The sequence below is a fragment of the Anas platyrhynchos genome, chromosome 8, assembly GCF_047663525.1.
Source record: "Anas platyrhynchos isolate ZD024472 breed Pekin duck chromosome 8, IASCAAS_PekinDuck_T2T, whole genome shotgun sequence".
Classification (NCBI taxonomy): Eukaryota; Metazoa; Chordata; class Aves; order Anseriformes; family Anatidae; genus Anas; species Anas platyrhynchos.
The window spans coordinates 13413602-13439020 of NC_092594.1; the positions used below are offsets into that span (position 1 = coordinate 13413602).

Sequence of the window (25419 nt, forward strand, 5' to 3'; positions counted from 1 at the left end):
GCTTATTGTGATACAGACCTACTCATGTAAAATTTATCCAGGAGAAACACAGGTTCCTTTTTTTGCTTGGCTGTTAAACCTCTCAGCTGGTATCTGATCAATTCATTCAGATCAGTGAAGAGGTTTGTCCCTCTTAAACGAAAATATCAGGAAATAGTGGTGTTTTTCTTCTTTGTTTGCCTTTTTTTTTTTTTTTTTTTTTTTTAAGGTTGTCGACTCTAATATACTCTGATTACTAATTGAAACAACTCAGAGACTTTATACGTACAACTTTTTTGGAGAAGACAAATCACTGTGCAGTCCTGTTTGTGATGAGAAAGGCAGGCAGCTGGAAAAGTAGCGAGTTACCTTTGCCAGGGCTTGAATAAGGTGTGTGGGTTCTACAGGTAATTACCACAGCCAGTAATATGCTAGTTGCTATCTGTTGTAAAAAACCAAAAGTTATTAAAATTTCTATTTGTATTCATATTCTAATTCATATTAAAATATTCAATTTTTTATTTGAAATACCAGAGCTGAATGATGAACGTCAAAGCAAAATATTCTTTCACAACATAGTTTCAATTCCCTCAGCCAGTTTAGACAATTTTTCTATTGCCTTGAAAAGAAACTTCTGCCTCTGAAGAAGTCATGAGATAGGAAAATCCAGGGGGCTTATTCACCTTGGGTTAAAAAACAACAAAAAAAAGAGCAAAGCAAGGAAATGGGGTCACTGAGGCTGCAAGAATTCTTATTAACATTTGAATAAACTACAAAGAAAACTATGTGTCAAGCCTTTTGCTCTCTTGTGATGAATAATGGTGACTTTTCTTTTTAATATTCTCAATTCCTGGTTTTGTAGGGGCTGGAGGGAGTATGACAGCGGGTTGAACTTTGGAGTGCTTGCATTGCGTGCCTGGGACAGAGCGAGCACTCTGCAGTTTCTTTGGGCTCCTGTGTGCTTGGCTGGGAGGAACCTGCTCACCCCCTGCCTGAAGTGACCTGTGGATTTCAGCTGTTTTCCAGTCATCCCAGCCGCATTCTCTGATAATCAGTTAAGGGACAACGAGTGCATCCTGCAGCTTGGGCTGGAGGGAGTGTCACTTAGTTCTGTGAAGCTAATATAACACAGCTTTTAAATAGAGCTCTTTTAGAGACATGTTGAAACTATATTGTCTTAGTGTGCTTTAGTATGGGAGGAATTTAGCAATGGTGTATAACCTGAATTTGAAATCCTATTGTCCCTTCAGAAGAGACTTTCCCTTCTACTGCCCTGATTTAGTTACAGGCAGCTAGGCATGAGCAAAGGCATGGGGAACATGAAGGGCTGGTGAACACTAAGGCTTCAAAAAAGAGCAATCTTCTAGCATACTTATGAAAGTATTAAATAAATCTATGGCATTTCTAGTAAGCAGACTTCCTTGAGTATTAAGCTGGTTTGTAGGGATAGAGGTACATTTTCTTCTCCACATTTGCTCCCTTCCTGCTGAGACAGTGGTGCACCTGTTATGATGGGAACATTTATTCAGCTGAGCTGAAACCATCAATTCCTTTTTGCAGAGGTCACCAAAAATCCATCAGGTGGTAATGACACTCAGCTACTACTGATGTGGGCTGGATATGACCAGTGATCTAGAGGAGGAAGGCAGTCTAACCCATTACCAATCCCCTAGAGCCATCGAGTCCCCCACTTTTCGCTCATCTTTCTGCTTCTACAGCTCTCATAGGTTAATCTTTCTTCTTCTGTGTCTAATGTGATCATCTTTCTTCTCTTACATATCTGCTTTTGACTTCCGTGACAGTATGGCTGACAAACATCCTCAGCGTTTCTCCTTCTGGTGTATAAGGAATTAGTTGTGCAATGGTCAATAGGGGTTATTTAAACAACAAAACAAAAACACAGAAGCCCCCAAGACAAAGGAAACACTTTATTCCCTAGTGTTAAAGGCTAAAATAAGTCTGTAAACATTTTAAGATTCTGATGGCAAGAATATGGGTGTGAAGGCCTGCCTTTATACTGTATTCCTGTAGTATCCCATAGTAAGGAACCAAAAGCACCCACCTCGGGTACTAGAAATGCAGTTGTGCTTCTCTGACTAGTGTTCCTGGCAGTGATGTGCCAATGTCACAAGTTGTTTAAATCCCCCAAACAGTCCAGTCCTACTGGACTAAGTAGCAGCGCTCCTTCAGCATCTTAACCCTGCTGAGGATCAGATCACGGTGGCCCAGGTGCTGGGGGGGCTGCACTGCTTCTGGAAAAGGGTTTGCAGCCATCCTGAGAATGCTTTGTTGCTGCTGGAGTGCACCTAGTTAGGGGGAGAAAAGAATCCCACGACAGATTGTACCATGCAGCATTTGCTGTGAATATTTTGGGAGCAGTGCATGTGCTATGTTGTTTCTCCATAACAACTCCAAGTCTATTTTTATGTGCTTTGTCAACATACAAAAAGCTTTGTTACTTGAATTAATTAATTTTGCTGAGGTCAACTAGGATTAAAATAAGTCCTTTGCCCTTTATCGTGCAGTATTCTGATGAGCTGGGAGATACAACAGCAACATCTCCCCTAGTATCCTGCTCAACGTTCCTCCCTTCCTCCCCTTCCACATGAACGAAATCAGGACCTACTGTTTCTGTTTAACAGAAATTGTTTTAAATTAGTCTGGAGGTGTGGTTACTCCTGTAATCCAGTGCTTGTAAACATCCAGTCCTGCCAATAGAGCAGCGCAGGGTATTTTAAGCTGATACGGAGTGGACCCATGCCAAGAATCTTTTTGTAGGAGTAATTAAGTCTATTTTTCAGTGTCATGCCTCATTCTGTGCAGCCTCAGTTATAAAATAATCCTGAAAATAATCTCGAGCCCGTGAAGTTAGAAGTGCTAAAAATTATACTACAGCAAGCCTTTCGCTGTTAAGCAGTCTGTTATTGGAAATTGCCTTTGATTTGCATATATGAAATCTGAAATTACTGTAAATGAGTTGGTGCAAAGCTAATATTGTCACCACTTCCCTTTTGCATTTTATTACATCTTGTATCTTTTCAGGAACTGTTTGCACTTATCTGTGGAGCTTTAAATACTGCCCTAGCGAATAAACATTTCATTTCAGTAAACAATCCCCAGAAATAGATTTTTACCGCAAGTAGTTTGTTTTTAATAACACATGCTGGCTCTTGGAGTTAGATTCCTAAAGGAACCGTAAAATGCACTGCTATCCCAGCATCTGACTTCCCTTCTTTGTCAACCTTTTAACAGATGTGTTGGGTTCTCTGTAGTTACAGGTCAGCTTCTGTTTATTAAAAACAAAAACAAAGCAAACTGAACCAAAACAACAAAAAAAAAGGGGGGGATGGATGGGAGGGGGGAGGGAGGAGAGAAGGAGTGCACATATGCCAAGATAGGTTTTTAAATTATAATATTATAATTTGAAAAGTTGAAGTCCAAAGTAATTTTTTTCAATTAAAAAATGTTGGCTTTGAAGTTACTGATTTCAAACTCCGAGTGTGGCACAAAGGCTCCTGTTGGGTAGTCAGCATTACGATTCTTTGTGGCATCTTTTTTTAGTTAAAGGGCAATTTTCACTGCCATTTTGAGCTTGCCTGTATTTTTAAGGAATGAATGTCAAGTCACAAAGATTGATTTCCAAGTGTTTGCTTCTTCTAGTGGCAGGCTGTGGCTACATTTGATTCAGTGATGTGTTGCATTCACATCCAGTATGTGGCCAACAGCTGGGAGCAGTAGGGCATCTGATGAGGGCATGGAAAGAGTTTCTGGACTGGGCTAATCTGTCACACATTTGCCTCAGTGTATTTAGGTGTTGAACTTGTCCTATTAATATTTTATGGTTTTCCTTTTTAAAAAATATGTATCTTTGGTAATATGACATATTTAATATTTGTAACACACTATCATACTTATAATGGAGAGATTTTGGAGATACTTATACATTATATTTATTTTTACTACATTTAATTATTATATTATCAATAAATATATATTTATTTTTATTGATATTATTTTTTATAATTTATATTTGTTTATAATGGAGATATATTGAGATCTCCTTAAAAGTAATATAAAGCAAAACATGATTTCCCTGGAGGAGGTGTCAATATATTTAAATCAGCTCCCCTACAACTTGTGCTATTTTGCATGTGCATGCATGGAAGACACCTAGCCCTGTTGTTAGTTTTCTCTCAAAAATTTCAGCCACGAGATTTTTGTGAACGAAAGGATAAAAATCAATTCTTCGTGGATTCATAGTGCTTGTATATGAGGATTAGGCTAATGCAGATGCACAAGCAAAAATCAATATAGATTTGAGAAATCCCTTCTGCTAACGATAGAACTGATCATGCAGTTCACAGCCTTAATTATGTATCTTCTTTATGAGACAATAGTAATATCTCTTCACATGGGCATACAAGTTAAATTTAACCTTCATCATGCACTATTTTATTTTTCCTCACAGGAAAATACAAGAGAAGTACTAAATATTATTTACCTGGTCAAGAAGTAATAAAAATGACAGGTTATTTTATAATTTGTTCAAAATCATCATCCTGTAAGGTATAGATTAACTTCCTTATCTCCTGTCCTCCAAAATAACAAATGTAAAGAGTATTTCCAAAGTAGTGTTGTGTACAGAAGTTGTGGTGGTAGGCAGAGGTTTATGGTGATTAGAAAAGTTATCACTCAGATTTTATGCTTTTATGGAGTAATATTGCAAAGACCTTGTAATTTAAGGGTAATAAACATTTCTCAAGGGGAACGAAGGACCCATTTCTTTCAAAGGGCTGTGTGTTTCATGTGAAATCACCCACCTAATTCTCACAGTTGCTGAAGAGCTGAAATGCGGTGAAACCACTCGTGGTTTTTTGTGCCTGCAGATTACAGAGCAGTGCGTTAGGATGGGGTTTTCTTAAGGTGTGTAGGATGCAGGGGTGGTGCATCCCTGGGCTAAATTTATGTTCCCCATAGGCATACTGGTGGTTGTAACAGATGGGGCAGTCCATGCAAGCTGCAATTCATTCTGAGACATCCCAAACTGGTTGGTATTCAGCAGATTTTTTTCCCCAGAAAAGCCTTTTCCTTTTTCTTCCCGGTTCCAAGTGAATAAACTATTCTGAATTCTGCTGACTATTCTGCTGAATATCAAACAGTATATTAAATCTGATTTCTACCTTCCCACCTCTTCTCTTTCTTCCATCTCCCTCTTCCACCCAGCGTGGTAATAACTTCCTCAGCTGTTTCTGCAGTGGGATGTGGTTCTGTCCTAGGGAGAAGCTCCTCCTGTGGCCTCGAAAAAGGAGGGTACATTTGAAACCAGTGGTGAACCAGTGATCTCTTGTGATGCTCACAAAATAAGCTGAGGGCATTTTTAATCAACTTGTTTCTTCTGAAGCACTGGAAAGGATAGAAATAATTTTACGTGGAACTTTGAGGGACAAGTAATGTTCCCAGCAAGCAAACTTTAGATTTTGCCACCTATTAATGGCATTTTTCATTTGTGTATTTTTTTTTTTTCCTTAAATGAAAGAAGAAACATTTGGCTTGATTTGAGTGATGTGTTGCTGAGCCGGAGACACATCCGTTCTCTTGCTCTGTTGCTTCTGGGATAAAGCAGCATATGGTGGTTATTGCTGGATTAAAGGAAAAGGCCCCAGTTTAATTCCAGCTGTGATCACATGACTTTGGGTGAGTTGCAAAGGCTGATGAGGGGTGGATTTAGAATATGGGATTTGAATTTTATGACCTTGATATTCTCTTAAAAGGGAGCTTTAAATTGTCAGTTCTTTAGATTGTTTCAGTGTTCTGGAGCTGTAATGTTAATGGCAGCTGGGCACAGCTGGTGTTGGTTAGGATCATCTTCTCGAGGACACTATGCCATGTGACTGCAGAACAGAGAGAAATGTAATTTGTAAGGTGTTTAGAGTAGTTGAAATTAACCAATTAGGCCTGAAATTGTCATTTTGAGATGTAATGTGTTTATAGCATGGAATGTGTGAAAGATGTTTTAGCTCATGATTAAGAACTAAAATGAGGACGGAAACCCTAGAGATGATAATTAAGATCAGATGGAAAAAAAAAAAAAGACTAGATGGAAGAAATGCAGCTTTTTCTGCCATGGGGTGGCTGAAGTATTAGTGTTCTGAGGGAGATCTTGCTGTTTTAGATAGTTTTTTTTTTTTTTCTTTCCAGTGTTATTCCTGATGATTTTCCAGGGAAAATAAAATTAAGGGATAGGAACTTCCATGTGTTGTCAACCATACTCAGCATTGTCTGAAAGAATAAATAAAATCTCTTGATCTCATGAATGCTTCCAGATACTTTTCCCATTTCCTTCCTACACCTTTCAAATATAAATATGCCACCTCTGTTGTAGCTTTTTCTTCTTTGCTAATTCTTGCATGGTGACTAGTCAGATTCTTTCCCTGTTCACCATAATTAAATGTTCCCTGAATAATGTCACTAACAGATTCTTCAAGGCAAAATCTGCCTGGTCTTCCACTCTCTCCCCCATTCTTGAGCTTCCAGGGTTCAATGAATGCTTTTCTGTTTTGTTTTGTTTTGTTTTGTTTTGTTTTTCGTTTCCCACGTTTTCCTTTGCTTTCACTGTTACTGGTTTCTGTTCAGTCTTCTCCAGAAGAGTTTTTCCAAATTCTCATCTCTTATTTCTGAGTTTACTCTGTGACTGACCTGTGCATTTAAAGACTCAAACAGGGTTTTCATGTTGATGACGTTCAACATCTGAAATCTCACACATCTGACTTTCTTTCCTTGTTCAGAATATCTGGTTACCTCCAGCTCAGTCACTGTTTGCTGACAATCAGTATTAAGAATAATGTTGTTAGGGTAGGGATCTCAACACTTGAACCTTTCCTCCTTTATCTTGGTGGACAAACCTTGTCAGTTCTTCTTGTGCATGCTGCTTGTTTAATTTCCTGTAATAACATATCTGCCTTTGCTTTAATAACTAGTTTTCATACCTAAGAAAATTTCTTCTAGTTTGGTCTCTGCAGTCATGTTGGATCCTATGAACAATATTGCTTTCTTACTCTTTACCTCAGGATATGCCAAAGCCTGTCTGATTCATTGAGCACTTTCTTTCCAGCTTCCTTATCAGTGACGTGACTCCTGTCCTTTGCATTGTCTGATGTTGTCCCAAAGTCCCCCGTTTTTTCTTCATCTTCCTGATGTGTTTATTTCCTTATTGCTTTATTTCCTCTGTCCCCTTAGGAGCATCTTCTCTTCTGCTGTTTGCGTACCCCATGGAGGCTAGATCAAAGGGTTTATGTGGTATTTAAAAGAAAAAGAAGAAAAGATCCTTAGTTCAAAGATGAGGATCTGGTGCATTGTTCTAAGTAAGTAGTGGGTTATCTGTGCAGCTCAGGAGCTGGAACGTCAAATTTTCCACCTTTACAAGTTGTTACTGGAAAGTGATAAGATGATGCTGAAGGGTTCTTCTGCATAATAATTCACATTCAGTAACAATTTGAATTCCAACTTAAAAAATAAATCTGAATTGGTATTAATGAATCAATGAATAGAACAGAGAATGTTTAATAAGCTTACTGGAGGTCTGCAATGCTGGGACCTCTTTCCAGTGATTTAAAATGCTTTATGTTGATTTTCCAAGGTTTACAGTGAGCCTTTTCAAAGCTTGTTCATCGTAGTTGGCATCCCCATATTGCTCCTATAATGCCGTTTATTTGAACTGCATACAAATTAAACAAACCAACCAGCCAACCAACAAAGCAAAGCTCATATTTTGCTTCTACATGCTTCCCTGGTGTACTGGCAATATGTACTTGCTTGTTTAGGAGCCCTTCGGCATCATTGGTGTCATCCTGCAGTACGTGGAGTCCCTGCTGCAGTTTACATTGCCTGGTAAAGGATGTAAAAATTGGACTCTTGTCCACAGCAAAGTTTTGCCATGTGTTAATTATTCTGGGATCAACAAACATGTGGTTAAGTTAGAAACACCCCCCTCTCACCTTTTTAAAATGTGGTTGCTCTCCGGTGAAGGGTAGAAACGCGGTGTATCAGCTTTCACTGAAGAAATGCCAAAGCACTTCTTAGAATTATTTTGTTTGAAGAGCTGAGGCTATAAGAAGAATGCAAAGCTATTATAAATTGAAAACGAAGTTCTGAAATTGGGCAACCTATATGTTCTGAAATAGAAACTATCACATGTTTTTTGTATGTACAGGAAGTAACAAATATCACAATGAAGGAATATATTAGTACAAATGTTGAAACACTGCTACCTTCTAGCATTTGCATTGCCTAGCTCCCTTGTACTTCATTTAATTTTTAGCTCTGCCTGTTTATTTTGCATTTCTTTTAAATTTTATGGGCTTGTGAAGGCTGAACACTGACGTATTAAGTATTAAAAATAATTGAACAAAGAATGAAAACGTTGATAAGTATGCTTGTAGAAAATGAAGCTGGTCATTTACACTTTGGTGTGTTATCTTTTCATGTATGCATATCACACAGTTTTCTGTATAGAATATTTCCCAGATGAGGTGTGTAAAAATCTGCCAAAAAAATCTTTGTGTGTGCAAACATATGCATGTATAGTTAGAACTGTTGGATAGTCCCTGAGTTAAATGTCTTCTCATCACCCCATTTGAGGCAGGCATTTAATTATCTTTTACAGTTATATTGTCTTACAGTGGGAAGAACATTACTAACTTTCAGGAGGAAAAAATAAATGAATCTGAGTGAAGCTGCCATGAGAAAGCAATCTGTATCCTTTCTTACAGGGCTCAGCAACTCTAAGAAAAAAAGCAGCTACCATTGTGCAAAAGCAAAGTATCTAGCTTTTTTTCTCCTCTGTAATTGTCGATTTCTCTTAGTTTCCTAGTTAAATGCAGTAAATAATTTCTCATTTCTTCTCACTCTCAAAAAGCATAACCCTGTATATCCTCACACACAATATTTAAAGTAATACTGTTGTTGCCTCCCTCCCTTTTTTCTTCTCCGTAAGATCCCATTTACTTGTGCTTTAAAACTTCTGTTGTGCCTATTTAAATCATTTTAAGGTGTTGTTTGCTGGCTTTGGCAGATAAAACTGATTATGGTTATAGCTCTGTCTGTATCTCAGGAAAGTGAGAGAAATGTGTATGGTTGTATAAAAATGTCCAAACCATTAGTTATCCGGAAAACTTTACCGGGCTGTCTTGTGAGATTTCAGGCTGTTCGTGTTGCTTGTCAGTTGAGAAATATGCTCTGCAGACCTCCAGGTGCTGCTCCTTCTGTGGGAGAATCGTAATCAGAAAAAACGTGAAAACTTTTTAAAAGCAGCCGAGAGACAATCCAACAGGATCAGAAGGTGACTTCTTAATATTGAAGGAGTTCTAGTAGGTGGCATGTGGTTGGGTTTGGGGGGACACCAAAAGGGAAGACTTCTTTTTATTATTTATATTACAGCAGAAGCCCATTCAAGATCAAAATCCCATTCTGCTACCTGCTGTTTCCTACTGCAGGGATATTCCCTTGCTTCCTTTGAATCTCGAAGTCTACTTATGTTCCACCTCTTACCTGTGCATTTGCATAATATTTGCCATCCTTCCTGATTTCCTTAAGCAAGTGTGGAGCTTTCACTGGTCAAAAGCAATTCTGACCTGGAAAAGTAGATGTCCAGCAGCTCTCATCCTGCACCACCTACAGTTATTTTTGTCTCTGACCCTGTAGCTTCAGAAAGAGCTGAAGTGCTCCCACCTCCAGCTGAGCATAGGGAGAGAAAGGAAGGGGCACAGCAACGTCTTCCCCACTCAGCCTCCCTGCTTAGGGTGAGATATCAGAAAGGGGGAGTTGGCTTTGTAAAACTGTAAAGGGGGAACAAATCCATTCTTTGCTAATTAAATATTAGTTAAATGGGGAAGTCCAGTAAAATAACACATCCACAATGCTGATGCATAATTTGTATTGTGAGAAGACAGCGTATAAGTAATGTGGCATGCAACTATCTCATGCTTCCTAACCCTCGCCACTGAAGGTGCCCATTTTATGTAGCAGCCAGGTGACCTACTAAAAAGAAGCAATAAAAATTAAGCAATAGCCTGTTAAAACAGTATTGAAAGAAGTGTACATTTTAAGTCCATTTCTTTGTTCTGTATCCTTTAGGTGCTACCTAGCTTATGAAATTTTAGTGCTGTAAATGTGAATAATTCCAGGTACTGCTTCAGCTGTTTCTGAGCTCAGCTTCAGTGTGTGTGGCACAGTGTCCCCTGAAAACCTGCACGCTTTGCAGGAGACATTTTGCTCTTCTATTTATTCAATGCATATATAGTGTTTGCTTCTGAAATTTTTGGTCTGACTCCTGTGACTCTGGCTCCAGTAAGTAATGCCAGTAGCATGGGTAGATGGATCTGACAGGGTTGAGAACTAACAGCATGTCAGGCGCTTTTCTCCAATGAAGGCTATAGATCAGAGCTAGGAATCTGCTGGAGCCAGAGAGGGTGACAGGGGAATAACATCCCTTTCTCTTCCATCGACAGGGGTAATAACTCCTGGCTCTCTAGGGACAGATTGTAAAAGCCAATAGCCAGAAGCTGTGAAGCAGGGAGGGTAGAAGAATTGAAAATTAAAGAGGGAGTGAAAATTTTGTGTAAGGCTTTAGTGAGATGTTGGAATAAACCATCAAGTGTCAGCCTTTTAACTACCTTATTGTTGATAGAAAGGGTTCTTGCAATATTAGTTTTTATTACTTTATAAAGTTAAAATACTAGTAAAATACTAGTTAAAATGATTAACATATGCTATGTATGCTTTCATGTGTAGCTAGATATCATATATTCCGGCATAACTGTTGTTACTGGAAGTGTAGAAAAAGTGATTTACAAGTATTGCTTTAAAATTTGAAATCTCTTGCATAGAAAAAAATGGTTAATGGCATTACTGTCTGGAGACATTTTGAGCATGTTGATTCTTTACATCATATACAAATCATAGCATGAATTCAAATGGCTGGGTGATTTATAGCTGCCCTCTCTTCATATGTAAAATTTCTCATTCTTGGATCTTTTGTACTTTATGAGCATTTAGACTTTGGCTGCATTTGTATCCAGCAGGACTGTTCTAGTGGGGCTCGATTTTGCCCATGTTCCGATACCTGCACCAGGCAGTGAGTCTCTCATTCATTTCTTTCTGGAGCAGTAGTTTTTAGCAGTTTAATGACAAACATTTACACAGGCAAAAACGTGATAAAAAGACATAGCTCCTGGACTTCTAAGAAACAGAACCGCTTAAAAGCAGTGTTTTTTGTATGAGATGTTCTTGTTGAGTTTTTAAACTGTGACTGGTGTTTAGTTAAATCTTTTACAGACTCAGTTCACTGAAGGTGACAGAAGTACTCACTTGAGCTCAATGAAAAGTAGACATGACAGTAAATTTTTCAGTCAGAGACAGGAGATCTTGTTATAGGAGTCAGTATGGGGGTCAGGGCAGAGCCTGTTGATGATTGAGGAAAAGAGAAGTAAATTCATTCTGCTTCAGGCACTTTGTCAAGTGCCAGTAGCTTACCATTGAGAACTAGTCACCCGTTCTAGTCTTACGGCCCTAGAGGTCACTCATTTGATATAAATCATAGCACTGCATAGGCTCAGCAACCTATTGCCATTTGAGATGAAATAAAAAAAGAGGAATGCTTCATTCTGAATTGAAATGACTGTGAATATCTCACCACATGTTGCTGTTTAATGCAATATGTGCTTAGATATTGATCTCCAAAATCAAGTCATTAAAATGTGCAGTTTTTGTTTATTGGAATGAAGCAATTAAATGGTTCAGTTATGCCAGACCTTACCTTTTCTGATGAAAACTATTGATTTCTTGCCACAGCTTTATAAGCGACAATGTTTTTGATTACTCTTGACAAACCTCCTTGGAGTGTTAATTAAAATTGTACCAGATGAGCAGGTGTGGGAGATCATTAGATCGCCCGGATCACACACTACACTTCATATTCTGCAGCCTTGCATAATGAATAGGGCACAAGAGGGGAAAAACAATATCTTCATCAGCAGAATTAGCATCTTCTCTCTCTTTTCTTTTTTAACTAGGTGACATTACATTTTACAGTACATCCATTTATCAGCTATTGAATAACTTCTACTGCAACTGATTAAATTCAATTTCTTTTGAAATATTACATTGCTACACAAATGCAAAAAATTAAGTACTCGGCTGGTTTATGTGCAAACGTTTGTAAACTGATGATAAGCACTACAGTCTTTTAAAAGAAAGCAGAAACTTCAGATATTTTCCCAAATAAGACATTTGAATAATGTCTTAATTCTTCTTTTGCTTAACTACATGATGGTATAAAATAGCATGAGAGTTATTGATTATATTGGTTTTGAAAGAGCAAATTATTTCATGATTTATTAATTTACAATAGATTTTTTTTTTGTTTGATGCAATATTAATCAGTTGATCGTTTTTTTCAAACCTTAATATTATGCTAGGACAATGACTCTGTATTAGCATGTATTGTACCTGTGTTGTACAATACAAGGGCATGTTCCAGGCTGGAGACTGCCCCTGCTTATGAAGCCTGCTGTGATATGCAGCTCTTCTGACTAGATGATGTAAGGGCAAAAAGGGAGCTTAAAGCAACTAGGGAAATTAGGGATGTAATGTGATTAAGGATGGGATATATGTTTGGAACAGCACAGGGAAATGTGCAAAACATTTGATCACAAACTGCTTGGCCTGTAAATAACCAGCTTCAATTTCCTTTAATGTCACAGGTGTCAGTGGTTAACTGAAAGCTGCGTGGTACATCTGACTGAACTGGCAGGTTGTGACTTCATGGTTTTAAACCAAAAAGAGGGATTATTTTATTTTATTTTATTTTATTTTATTTTATTTTATTTTATTTTTCTTAATACTTCAAGTAATAATTGGAAAAGTTAATGCCTAAGCATCAGCAGCATTTGGGATAGATGTTCTCTTCTGCAGAGCCAGAGCTAGATGTCATGTGCCCTTTGATGTTGACTAAATTGCCTTCTCAATGCCTGGCTCTGGAAATTGAACTGTGCTGTGTAGTACTTGCAGTTTGGCAGTATCACAGTATTGGTTCAATGTTTGCAAAACTGTTGGAAATCCTAGCATACATGTATATTCAAATGGCACATCTAATATACATTTCTAAATGGTTAATTGGCCACGTGTTACACTTTCCAAAACCACCCCAAACTTGTAGAAATGTTGAAAAGAGACAATCCTGTGTTAACTGTTATGGTTGCAGAACTGCAAAAGCTAGCGCATTACAAAGATGGACCAGAAGGTTTAGAAGTTACCTGCATGTTGGAAATGTAGGTATGTTGGTCTCTTCCAGCAGGAACCTAGCTAACTGACTTGAGCTGTCCTATTGATTTAGGTGAGCAATATAAAGGAGATTTGGTCCTAAGTATAGTTCTTCATATCTCTAGCTGGTTATTAAGCCCAACCTGAGAAGTGGCACCTCTACAGTGATAGTGATCTATGGTTGAATTTGGTTGTGTTCGTTGAGCTTCAGTGCAGAGTGTGTTGTTGATCACTTGATTTTGATGACCTGATTCTGTAAGATGTGGATATTTTTCAGTTATGTAAAGAATTCTTTAATTTGTTAACGAATTTACTACTTCATGACTTGACCAGGACTCATTACTTCTTTTGGGTACATTTGAAAAAGATGACATTCATTCAAATGCATATAATCTGCAGGACATTTTTCTGTAGATAATTTGGAGATGTTCTCTGTCATCTTTTCAGAAGATGATATTTCTATGCCTTGACTGTCATTTCTTTCAGTTTAGGCTGAAAAAAAAAAAAAGTGGCCAAAATTGTCATCTACATAATGTTTGCTTGGTAGCTTTGAAGTGTATGAAACAAGATTGATTCTCATGGGATGGTTTGACATGGGTACCTCTGAAACATCAAATACCACTTGGTACTCCCTGGAAAGGCCTTCCTGAGAGGCTGGTAGGTGAAGCTGAATGGAGGCTAACAGGCACTCTCAGCCCCTGTTGGAGCTGTGGTATAACGTGAGAAACCTTGGAGTGCTGCTGCTTATGTGCTACTTTTTGGGTGGATGAGTAGATTGCTGCAGTAGCTTGTAAGAATCAAACTCTTGAGTTAAACTTTGCAAGAAAAAGCCAATAACAAAAAAGATTTTTTTTTTTTATTCTGTGTGAATGCATCCAAATAAGCTTTCAGATTTGTCCATTTCTATGTTCCATGCTTGACAGGCCTGGAAAAATCTGTGTACTCCAGAGCTGTTGATTTCCCAACTTTTTTTTTTTTTTTTCTGAGAACAATTACATCACCATGTTTATTAGTAACTTTTTTCTTTTGTTGCACTCAAAAGGCTGTTAGCCACATTGCATGTAAAATGAGTGAGACCTGGAATCTCTCAGGATTAGTAGTTCTCTTTATTCTTTGCTCCATATTGAAAATCATTCCTGTCAGCTGATGCTCTCCAAGCTGCCTGGAAGAACTTTGGCATAGTTTTCCTAACCTTTCAAACAGTAAAAGCAAAACTCTCCTTTGATAAAAAAGCTGGAGGACTTTGGCCCGGAGCCATTAAGGATGCAGGCGACCGCGCTGCGCTCTGACAGCGTATTCCACAAAACACTGAAAAGTTCTCCTCGGGGTCCCTGGAGTGGGCTGAGGCACTTTGCTTGTACTTAACATATATCAACTGTCAGCCGATGGCAGTCGGTGTTGAACCGAACACAATGGAACATCCAGATGGTCTAAACAAAGCGAACAAATGTTCACTGCTATTAAAAGCTGTTTACATCAACTTCCAGTATTTCATGTGCTGAAGTTTATATTGTGTCACTACTGGGGTGCTTAGCTCCATCCTCAGTTCATATCAGGGATTTCTAAACTATTGTTGCTTATGTGTTAAAATAACATTGCAAATATACCTCAAATCCATGCCACTGAACTTTTTTTTTTTTTTTAGGTAGGAAATTGGTCATTGTATGCTAATCACATGCTTTCAAATATCGTAATTGATTGTCCCATCTAATTTCCCCTTGCTTTTCCCCCAGTGTGGGCTACTTCCAGCACCTCCCCCCCTACGTAGGCGTATAGCATGCTGGCTCCCTTCAGGTACTAACCCCTCACCTCTGGACCCGACCCGAGCCCTCGCTGCCTTGGCATGTGCCGTCCATCCTATGGGGACATGGGTGTGTGGGGCAGCCTTTCGTTCCTTAAAGGCTCTAAGGCATCTACGGCTTTCTCATTAGTGAGTACGATGTGTAAGTGACAAATGGACATTTTACATCTCCTTCCTCTGACCCTTGTTCCTGGTAGTTACATTACTGAAAGTCCACCTCCGTGCCTTCTACTTGCTAAAATAAATTAATTAGTGGGACATGAGCCTCACTTAGGGTATTATTTTTCATGAAGCTGCAATGAAACTTCTAGGAAGAATCTTTCCAGTGTGTTGCTGTGTTTTGCAAGTATAGTTTCTGGTTAATTGTATGGTGTTCCTAAAAGAATGACCAGAAGTGTTTAAAGCACTTAAATTTTGACCAGAAGTCATTAAAAAATTAAGTTTTTAAACAATCGATTTTTTTTTTTTTAACGAGTGAAAGATTATATCAAAACTTTTATCCATCTGCAGAATAATTGCTTGCAAAATACAAATCAGCTGTTTATTTAAAACTAAATATAAACAGCCCTCTTTCCTCCCCCACAAAGATCATGTTTTTCATCTCTTATATAAATGGAACCAGCAGCCTTTTCAGGTAAGGACCTTTCTTTTGTGCCCCGTACACCCAGCAATTGATACCAGTTACAGTGGGACAAATAATTAAATGGCACCTGAAAAACATTGTCAAACCACACAAATCCGATTTGGGTTTTTCACTATTATTACCTAACACAATTTGTATTTATCCAAGCTTGTGTCATTCAGTTTCTAGCTTCATGAGAAGTTTCACAAGATGAACAAAGCTATGCATGCTTCTTCTGAGAGAGAAACCCTGTCACATTTCATAGGTTTTGAACAGAGCTCTGCAGCTCTAAACAGTGCTGCCCCAAAAATGATCTATGCTGAGTGTGGTAGTCATATTCTTTGTAAAATGTTTATACCACACAGAAGATTTTTCTAGTACTATAATTCTCAAATTTAGTGCATTTACAAAATGCTTAGAGAAATTTTTATTATAAATTCAAGAGGTTTCTTTAATAAACCATTAACATTTTAAAAATTGTAATTTTATAACGTGTGCAGTAGTTTATGCTAGAACATTTTTTTTGCTTGCTTACAAATAGTAGCTCTGTTATTCTTTAAGCTGATAATCACAATGTTGACTACAAGAGGTTGGATATAAAGAGACTTCTATTTTAGTACTGAGAAATATGAAGTGATGTGTTACTTTGTGATTTTAACTGCCCCTTTGTAAATGGATGAATGAACAATTGAAAGATGTCCATGCTGGGGTTTTTAAAAACTTACAAAACAGAGGTACTTGTAATAAAATGTATTGTTTTACAAATCCATCTTTATTTCTGACAACAGTAAAATAAAAACATGACATTTTAATATCTGGTTTTAGTATTAGTTGTGAAGGTGATGATACTACAGATAGCACATTTTTTTCCTGGTGTGTTCTAGCTGATAATCATTCTGTTGAATACAAGACCAATTCCTGTTTTCAGAAAGTTTGAACATGAAGTTTCCAGGTCCAAATTTAGGTATCCAAATAAATTGGCAAAGGTATGGATAACTTTTTCAAGTTCCATTTAATTTTGAGCTTTAACAAAATATTTAACTATAGGCTCTCAACTTGAAAATCTTGCCTTTTTTTTTTTTTCTCCTAAAATGTTACAGAGAACTACAGCAAACTCCATTAAAAAAATATATATATATTTCTTGCTATTATATTTTTTGCTGCATGGTTAAATCCCCTTTCCTTAGAGCTGTATCTGTTGTTCAACAACCAAATCCTTGGCTTGGCACACATCCTTAGGAAGAAAGTTACTGCTCCTTATTTCCTTTGAGTCTGCAACGCCCACGTTGTTTTCAGAGATGAAATGGCTCTTAGAGGCACCTTTTCTGTGGAGTGTAATGGAGAGGGTCTATTACATTTGTCGTGAAGGGCCTGTGATTCACCTTTTTGTCCTTAGTTTACGTCTACGTCTCCTTTTCATGTCCCCTTAATCTTTGAACCTAGAAAGTACACAGCACCGCTTTGCACAGAGGTGGTCTCCTGGCATTATGGTCAACTTGCAGGACATGTGCTCTAGAAACACCAATGAAAGCTTTTGCAACGAGAATTTGCATAGTGTTTAATTATTATGGAGTCAGTGCATCAGAAACATGGAATATGTAGAAGAAGTAGAGTTAAACACTACTGGCACTGGTAAACATTTGAGACTTCTTTTCTAGAAGGTCAAGCTAGTTCCTATGTTATGTTGGAATGTGACAATAAAATAAATTAATATTATTCTAAGTAAAATAAAATAAAATTAATCTTTCATGTTTATTTTTCAGAGACTTTATTTGAAAACCATAGGAAGTGGATGCATCAGAAGATGTTTTGAGATAAAGGTGACATTGTTGATTTTAAGTATTTCACTAAGCAAGAGCTTCCTTGACCACACAAAATGACAGAGAAGGTAAGATTTTACTTATATAAGGGAGCCCCGAGAGGTGTCAGGACAGAAAACTATTACAAAACCACAGTTTTCATGTTTGACAGGGGTCAAGCATTGTGCCCGCTGTAGATGAGCCATTTGGAGCCAGATTGTCAATCCAAATGCAAGCTGCTCCGTTTCCTGTTTATGCCTGTGCAGAGTTACACATCCTGACTCGCTTGCCTTCAGCTGCAGGTTTTTCCGCACTCCCTAGGAGATTTCTTCCTTAAAATGGCTTGTTATTTATCATTTAAGTAAGCCATTGGAATTTTGTTAATTCCTGTTTTACTTAGCACATGCAAAATGATATCATTAGCTAAAGGAAGATAATGTTAAGGTAGTAAGAGTTACTGATACTGCTAATTAAGTGACTGTTGCAAAACAAAATCTGATCAGACTCTGCATGAATGTAGAGAACTGATGCCAAGTTTACTGCTTCACAGAGGCCTGGCCTATTGTATATCTGACCTGAGGTTATCAGCAATTAAAACCTGGTCTAGTAATTTAAAAATAACCTTTTGGATATTACAAATTTACATTTTTCCATCTGTCATAAGATGAATTAAATATTCTTAGCTGAGGCGTTTGCCTGTTATGTTTATGAAGTTCCTCTATGAACAATTTGTTTTTGCTATTCAGCAGTATAGCTTCTAGTTGACTTCTTAATTTCCTCCCCTCTCCCTCCACCACGTCCACTAAGGTGAACTGAAAATCAAACATACCTGGCAGAGTTCACTGTGCTTTGCTGTTTCCCCTAAAATCAGAGCACAACGAGAAATAGTTCTGATAATAGTTAGGTTAATCCTGTCAGAGCCCTATTTTGGAGTTCTGCATTATCTACTTCATGCCTTTCTTTAAAAACTGAAGATTTACTAAATTTAATAGGCTTTCTTACAGATAGCAAGGAACTTCCATTGTTTACCTACATGCTTGGTTTAAAAGCTAAAGGTGAGTAGTTAGTGAGGAAGGAGATTGCAAATTTGGAGATTGCTATTTGATAAAATGACTGACAATGAACTACATATTCCTCCCCCCCTACCTTTTTGTTGCTTTACTGTAATTTGATATCAAGTCTTTAACACATGCTGCACTGATTTGTAAGAGCACTGGGTTGAAGCTGGAAGGGATTTTATTAATCCAGCAGTAGGTTTTCCCTTAAAATAACTGATGCATGATATGAGCAGAGTAAGAGTATAATAAAAACTTAGAGTATGTTGAACCTGCATAACTGGAAGGGAAGGAAAAAAGAAAAAGAGACCATTCTGTAGCTTTTCTGCAAATCTAACAGAATTAGGAAGAGTCATATTTTCATCATGCTCAGGTTTCAACATGATCAGGGGTCAACTGGCCTAGCTTTAAAGTTTATGGCCCTCTTGCCATTGACACTAGCAAAGAATATATTTTGTCAGGTACTGACAGAGATCTTAACAGAAATATCTAAGCACTACTAATGAAAACAAACAAGATTTTGCTTTGATCGCTTAATCCTAGTTTGTGAATAACCTCGGTAATTCAATAGAGCTCTTTTGCTTATGAATATAGCTTGTATTGCTTTGGTACCTAAACACTTGCAAAGGATTAATGGGTTTTAATTTAGCACTACCTCTATATGATAGAAAAATCTCACTTTTCCCGTTTTACAGGCTGAAACTGAGCAACTTTATGTAGTAATCTGTGTAGTTTAGTTTGGCTGCCTGAAACTCATTTTAAGCCCTTTTTTCAGGCCCAACTCTGACGTGGGCTCAGGCACTCATCCCTCAAACTTACATACCCAAGTTTCACACCTCACACTGATGTTCTAAACTTTGTTACTATTCAAAGCTTCTTCCCTCCCCCTGCCAAAAAATAATTAAATAAATAATAAAAATCCCACTCCACAAACAAACTACCCCAAGCCACTAGTGAGCTGTGGAAAAGACATTACATAAAATATCATTAATATACACAACTGAATGAATTCTTTTTCTCTCAAGGGATGATTATATTTAATGATCATGTAGAGCTGGGGTTTGGAAATTTGGTTTTAATTCATGTTAAACTAATCATTAAATGTAATCAAGTTTATTTCCTATGTTATTTGAAGTCAAAAAGGTGGTCAGAGTCTCTTTCCAGACATTCCCTGTTGTCTTGATAAATTTTGCTAAATAACAGCTGATGAGAGTATTTATATCTTGAGTAAAGTGAGTATTGTTCGATTATAATTTTCTATTTTTATCATCATTTATTGTTTGCTTCTTAAATTATAGTAGTACTTGATGTAAATTGCAGAAAATACCATTTTAAACCTTTTTTCCTCAATTGTCTTTTCAGTACACATAACATCATGAAAACACACTGCAATACCCAGGTTAACTTTAGAATGGTTAAGCAACAATTCCCTTGATGACTGTTCACATTGTGAGAAGCACCAACACACATGTTTTGTCTATCAGGCCAAAAGAATATCCCATTTAGGGCTTTTCCCCACAGTAATCAAAGCTGAAGACAGCACAACAGCATTCCCTTCAGAGGATGCAGCAAAAAACCGAGCACGTATGTTAAAGACTAAGGCCTGGTACCAGTTCCTTTTTGCACTATATGCTAGTGTGACTTCAGTTTCCTATAGTGAAGACACCCAAGGTAAGAAGTACAAGACTGCAGATTAACGTAGCAAAAAAGCTGTGCTTCGCGTAAAGCTCCTTAGGTTCAGACTTGTTGCTGGTCAAAGCTGGCCTATTGACCCCAGTTCACGCTAACTGGGTAAACCTGCAGGTCTCTGCTAAGGTATGCTTGCAGCACAAAGGGTCTCAGGCTCTGATTAAATGCAGAACGCATGTAAATAGCCTTTCCAGGTGTTTTATTTAATGTAATACCAACCTGAGCCTGATGCCTTCCTTTACTTAGGAGGTGAAAGAGATGGTATGAAATACTTGTAGCTTTGAAAATTTTAAGACACAAGACTTGTTTTCCTCTTATGATTGCCACTTTTTAAAAAAATATATATTTGTAGCAAAACACCCTCTGACTCTGAGAAGCATCAGATGCCTTTTTCTGGAAAAAAATGGCTGACATAAAAGTAAGCCTATGGATTTGGCAAAGATGGTAAACATTGCAGTTAGTTTCACAAGATTCTTTTCCATTTGCATTATGCCTATAGTTGAGAAATATAAATAGTAGTCTCATTGTTCTGCACCTTGGGATGGCTTGCTGGATGCCACTGAAGATTTTGATTAAAAAGAAAACAAAATACCACATAGCCGTATTTTTAATCAGACCCAATTTTGCCAGGCTCTTTGTAGAATTCTCACCTGCTTTGATTATTTGATAAAAGCTAATTTTGTTGCCTTTCTTTGTCTTTGTTTAGTTTATTTTTTTTTCAAAATTCTTAACCTTTCCATACTTTCAGTGTATTTTTAAATTATTGCAAAAATTCCCCTTCCTTCTCCTGTAGCTAGCAGGAAGCCAGCAGGATACCAATACTGCTTACTCACGGAAATTAAAAACAAAACAATAGGTAAGAAAAATAAAGAAATAGAACAAACAAGAGACACTATCTTTTCTGTTAAAGCTTAAAATGCTGGGCAATGCTGGTTTAATATACAGGAGCTTTAAGTATTGAAGCTTACCCAGGAGAGTTTCTGCAGAGCTTGGTTTCTGTTTGTTTCAGTGTCTGCTATTAAAAGACAGTGTTGAGTTTCTAGCCCTATCTGTGTGCCCATAAAATGGGTAAAAGAGCAGTAAGCTGGTAGCAGCAGCCCTGTAGCCCTGAAGCTATATTTAAGGTGTGATAGTTTATAGAGGCAGTTGTTTTGTTTAACTATTTTTCTCATAGGCCTGTAGGTGTTGACATTTTTGGGATTCACCAGGCAGGCACAGCTGATGTTGGGATGTCTGGACATGTGCTCATTCGCCCCCTCGGTGTGCAAGGTCTCGTACTCTCCTGTCCTATCCTGACTTACTCGAGCTATTGTGCACTCCTGCTCCCACACAGAACTGCAGTGCATGCCAGGGGAGCACTTTGCTTTGCGTGCAGAGTCCCACACAGGGGCACCAACAATCCTTCATTACCCAAGTATGCTCTGAAGACCTGCTTGTGCTGTTGAAAATGGCCTTAGTTAAAGAGGAAAAGGGGAGAGTATGCTTCCATCTTCTTTTCTCTTCCTGCTCATGATGCTGGTGATACAATTGTGTGACGAAGTTGCCTATTTCTCCTTGAATCTAAGTGTAGCTCCTTAGGGTATCTATTTTAAACATTTGTTGGATAAAATTATTTAATTTACACTTATGTAACGTGTAACCAACCTCCCATCCCCTTCAAAAGCCCTCAGTTCCAAGTTCTCTGTCTCATAGTTTCACCAAAATTGCATATATTTTATTTTTTTACATCTTTATTCTAAGCTCATCAGCACCACGGACATATGGTCAGAGACTTGTATCCAATTTAACATCTTCACTCCAGACTTTGGAAGAAATAGACTTCTCCATTTGCCACTGACACGTGTGTGAAGAACAGCTCATAACATGATTGAACTCCATTGATTTTTCATAAAAGTTTAATAAGATGATACAGGTCAAAAGCTTTGCAAAATTTGCAATAAATTCCTGTGGTGATCTGAACAAATCTTAGTGGGGAGAGCTGACACCAGAGGAATTTAAATACACGTTGAATTACATAGAGGACTTGAATTTTTTGGCTAATCATTTGAACCTTGGATTTCAGATGATAAATTTTCTAACACTGCATGGCTCTCCTTTTTTGTTCTGTTTTTCCTCATGCACCTAATTTTTGCAGGTGACTTGCACAACATAATGACTGTTTTAGTCCCTCGGCCCCTCCAGATTTTGGTAATGGATCTCAGAGAAATACTTGAATCACTCCCCAGAAAAGGAAGCCTCAATTTTACAGGTAAGCTATTGCATTTCTTGCCCGTTTTCCCCTTAAAATTTACTAACACTTTATGAACATGTTTATATCAGGTGAGGCTCAAGCTAAGCTACAGCGTTTAAGCATTGGTGTTAGAAGTCCAGGACATGGCTGTCTAATACGTTCCCTGAGCTGGTTACATTAAGAGTTAGATGGTATTCAAAACTTGGCTGGGTCAAAGGCAGAATCAGTGATAAATCAGTTACAATGCAGACAGTATCTCTGCAGAATGCCTCAGTAGTTCCCCTAGGGCTTGAGGGTTGTCCCCTATCCCAACCCCTCCCCTGTGCTGGTCCCTGGGGGAAGCCTCAATGCTGCACATTGCTGCTGCTGTGCTCGTGGCTGCAGGCAGCTGAACGCTGGCCAGGTCAGGCTGAGGAGCCGTCCCTCAGGATGTGAATTTTCTATGTGTGGCAAAACCTTTTCATGGCTTTACTTTGTTCCCTGAGATTGCAGGCTGTGGAAGAACAGCGTGTTGATTATACGTACAGTGACTCTGCTCACAGAACAGGGGCTGCCTCGAGGGTGGGCACAGCTCCCTGCTGCGGGCTGCACAGCTCTGCCTTCCAACTGCGTTCTGCTGCTGCAGGCACTGAGGACCTGTTGTGAGGGCTATACCTGGGACAGGAGGGAGAGTTGAAACTAGGATTTACTTATTACTTAATGATTTAGATACAGGATCTGGTACACTGTCTTCTTATCTGATGATTTTGTGCCATAAGTACTATATAAATGGCTTCACAAGAAAGTGTAGACTTTTCTTCCAAATTCAAAGTCACAAAATACAATTTATTGAGAATATTAATAAATTCTGGTCACAGGTTTTGTGGTGTTGGGCAATATTATATTGAAGATAAGCAAGAAAGCCAACTTTCACATGGAATGAATGCACTGAAAAATAAGCTTTGTGTTCTCTTGCTAGCTGGGCAGTATGAGAGAGGAGAATTCAGTGCATAAATCTAAAACCCTCTGGCAAACCTTCTTTATAGCTCCATTAAAGTCCTCTAGCTAGCTCAGTGTTTGCTGTTGACACCAAAGACACCTGAATATTCCTTAATGTACTGAAATGTCCCAGAGGGTCACCAGTAAGAATTGCACTTATTCTGGTATAGCACACAGTTTTTATATGTTCCTCTCTATTACTGTCTTCACTATTGTCCTATGGATGAAAAACCAGGCAATTCTCCATTTGCTTTATGCTCTGCTTTAGTGCAACAACTATGTCCCAGAGTGATGCACTCTAAGTGTCAGGTATGAACCCAAAACTGGCTGAAGGGTTCTGCAGGAGCCATAAATTACGCCTTCTTCAGAGTTTTTCTGCTTTCACTCTTGATGTGCAGAACTTATTTCTGCATTCAGGTGAATGTTTAGGTTTACCTTGTAGGTCATCTTTTAGTCTAAAAACTAAACTGAATCTTTCTGTTCACCTATTTAATTTGTGGTTTCTGTATATTATATATTTTTTCAGGGAGATGTATATTCTTTTTTTGAATTAATATTTCAAGTGAAATGGTTATTTCCATTTTCTCTGTAAACTCTCATGTCAATAATTAGACTTCTGAAAGACAGTCTTGCAAAGGATTAAGTGCTGATATTTTATAATCAGTATCTTATAATTAAAAAAAGTTTTCATATAATCTGAATTTATCCAAAATGTATGTCAGACTCTAGATCTCTGACAATGTCTGTTGCTACTTGAGAAGTGTAAAAGAAGACCAGAAAACAAATCAAAACAAAACAAGTCAGCATTCATTTATACGGAAATGGATTTCTTTGTATAGGTCGAGTGGTTTTGTCTTCAGCAAGACTCATCCAAGGCATGAGCTCGGAACTGGGGACGCGGCCTCCTAATGGAGGTGCCACTACCTCACGCCTGTCACGGTGGGGAGCTTCAGCCGAATGCTTTAAAATTTAATCTTTTTGTGCCTCCTGTTGGAGAGGAGCAGTGCCCTTAGGAAAGAGGTAACTTTAAACATAAAGTGCTTGTGTCTATGCTACTGCCTCTGGGGCCCAAAAAAGAGGGGCCGTGCCAGCCCAGCCCTGAGGAAGGGGAAGGCGGCTGAGGGCTTCACACAAGGTACTGTGGTTTTCCACAACAACTGAAACCCCGGCATAATTATGTTTGAAGTGCTTTAAATGAAATGAATGACTAATTTATGAATAAATAATAGGAGGTAAGATTTATGTTGTGGCCATAAAAATAATTTTGGATTGACCTTTTAAACTTTCACCTCTTTGTTGGGCCCTGTGGTCCCAACGAACAACCAGGCAGCGTTCTCTAACTCATGTTTCTGTTTGGCCGTGTAATTTGCCTGACCAGTCACTTGTGAGGGTGAGGGGCAGTATCCATGGAGCAGCAGGCGCCTTGCCCTCCTCACACTTTTCCATGGCCGGCTTTGGGCTTTGGCCTTGACACGAGTGCTCCTGGGCCACTGCGCCACGGCCTCCTGTGACGGTCCCTGTGCCTTGTAGGTTGGCTGGGGAGAGGGAGAAAGAGGGATTTGCTTGTTCCTCAAACAGAGGCAAGCAAGTTGCAGGATATCTGAGGGCTTTTGGGCCTTACGTGACAGAGGGAGCTTCAGATGCAACATTAACTGCTGCTGGTACCTCTGAGAGCTCCCCCTCCATGTTCATGGCCCTGCTTTTGCTCTTGCTGGAGGAGTGGAGGAGAATCCTGGCTCTGAAATTTTGCATTGTTGATGTTGCTTAGATTTAGTTTTTCTGGAAGATTTTTGAGGAAGGCACTTTTTTTTCTCAGTTTCTTTTGACTTATTTTTATGTGAAGAATTTCTTCTTTTCTTTCTGTTTTTCCCCAACCCCCCTGTTTCCAGATGATAATTTTGTTTTCTCCTTTTCTCCTTATCTTTATTTTGCTGCAGGTACTTTGCTTT

General features: G+C 38.3%; 1 long non-coding RNA gene across 3 annotated transcripts in view; it reads left to right on the top strand.

The window, feature by feature from the left end:
• The window catches only part of LOC110354076 (uncharacterized), a 125871-nt gene that overhangs the window by 21731 nt on the left and 78721 nt on the right, over window positions 1-25419 (top strand). For all 3 annotated transcript variants that reach the window (XR_011811142.1, XR_011811143.1, XR_011811144.1), the window contains 2 exons: window positions 17483-22510; window positions 24310-24490. This is a non-coding gene — a long non-coding RNA (uncharacterized lncRNA). The remainder of the gene's footprint in view (window positions 1-17482; window positions 22511-24309; window positions 24491-25419) is intronic.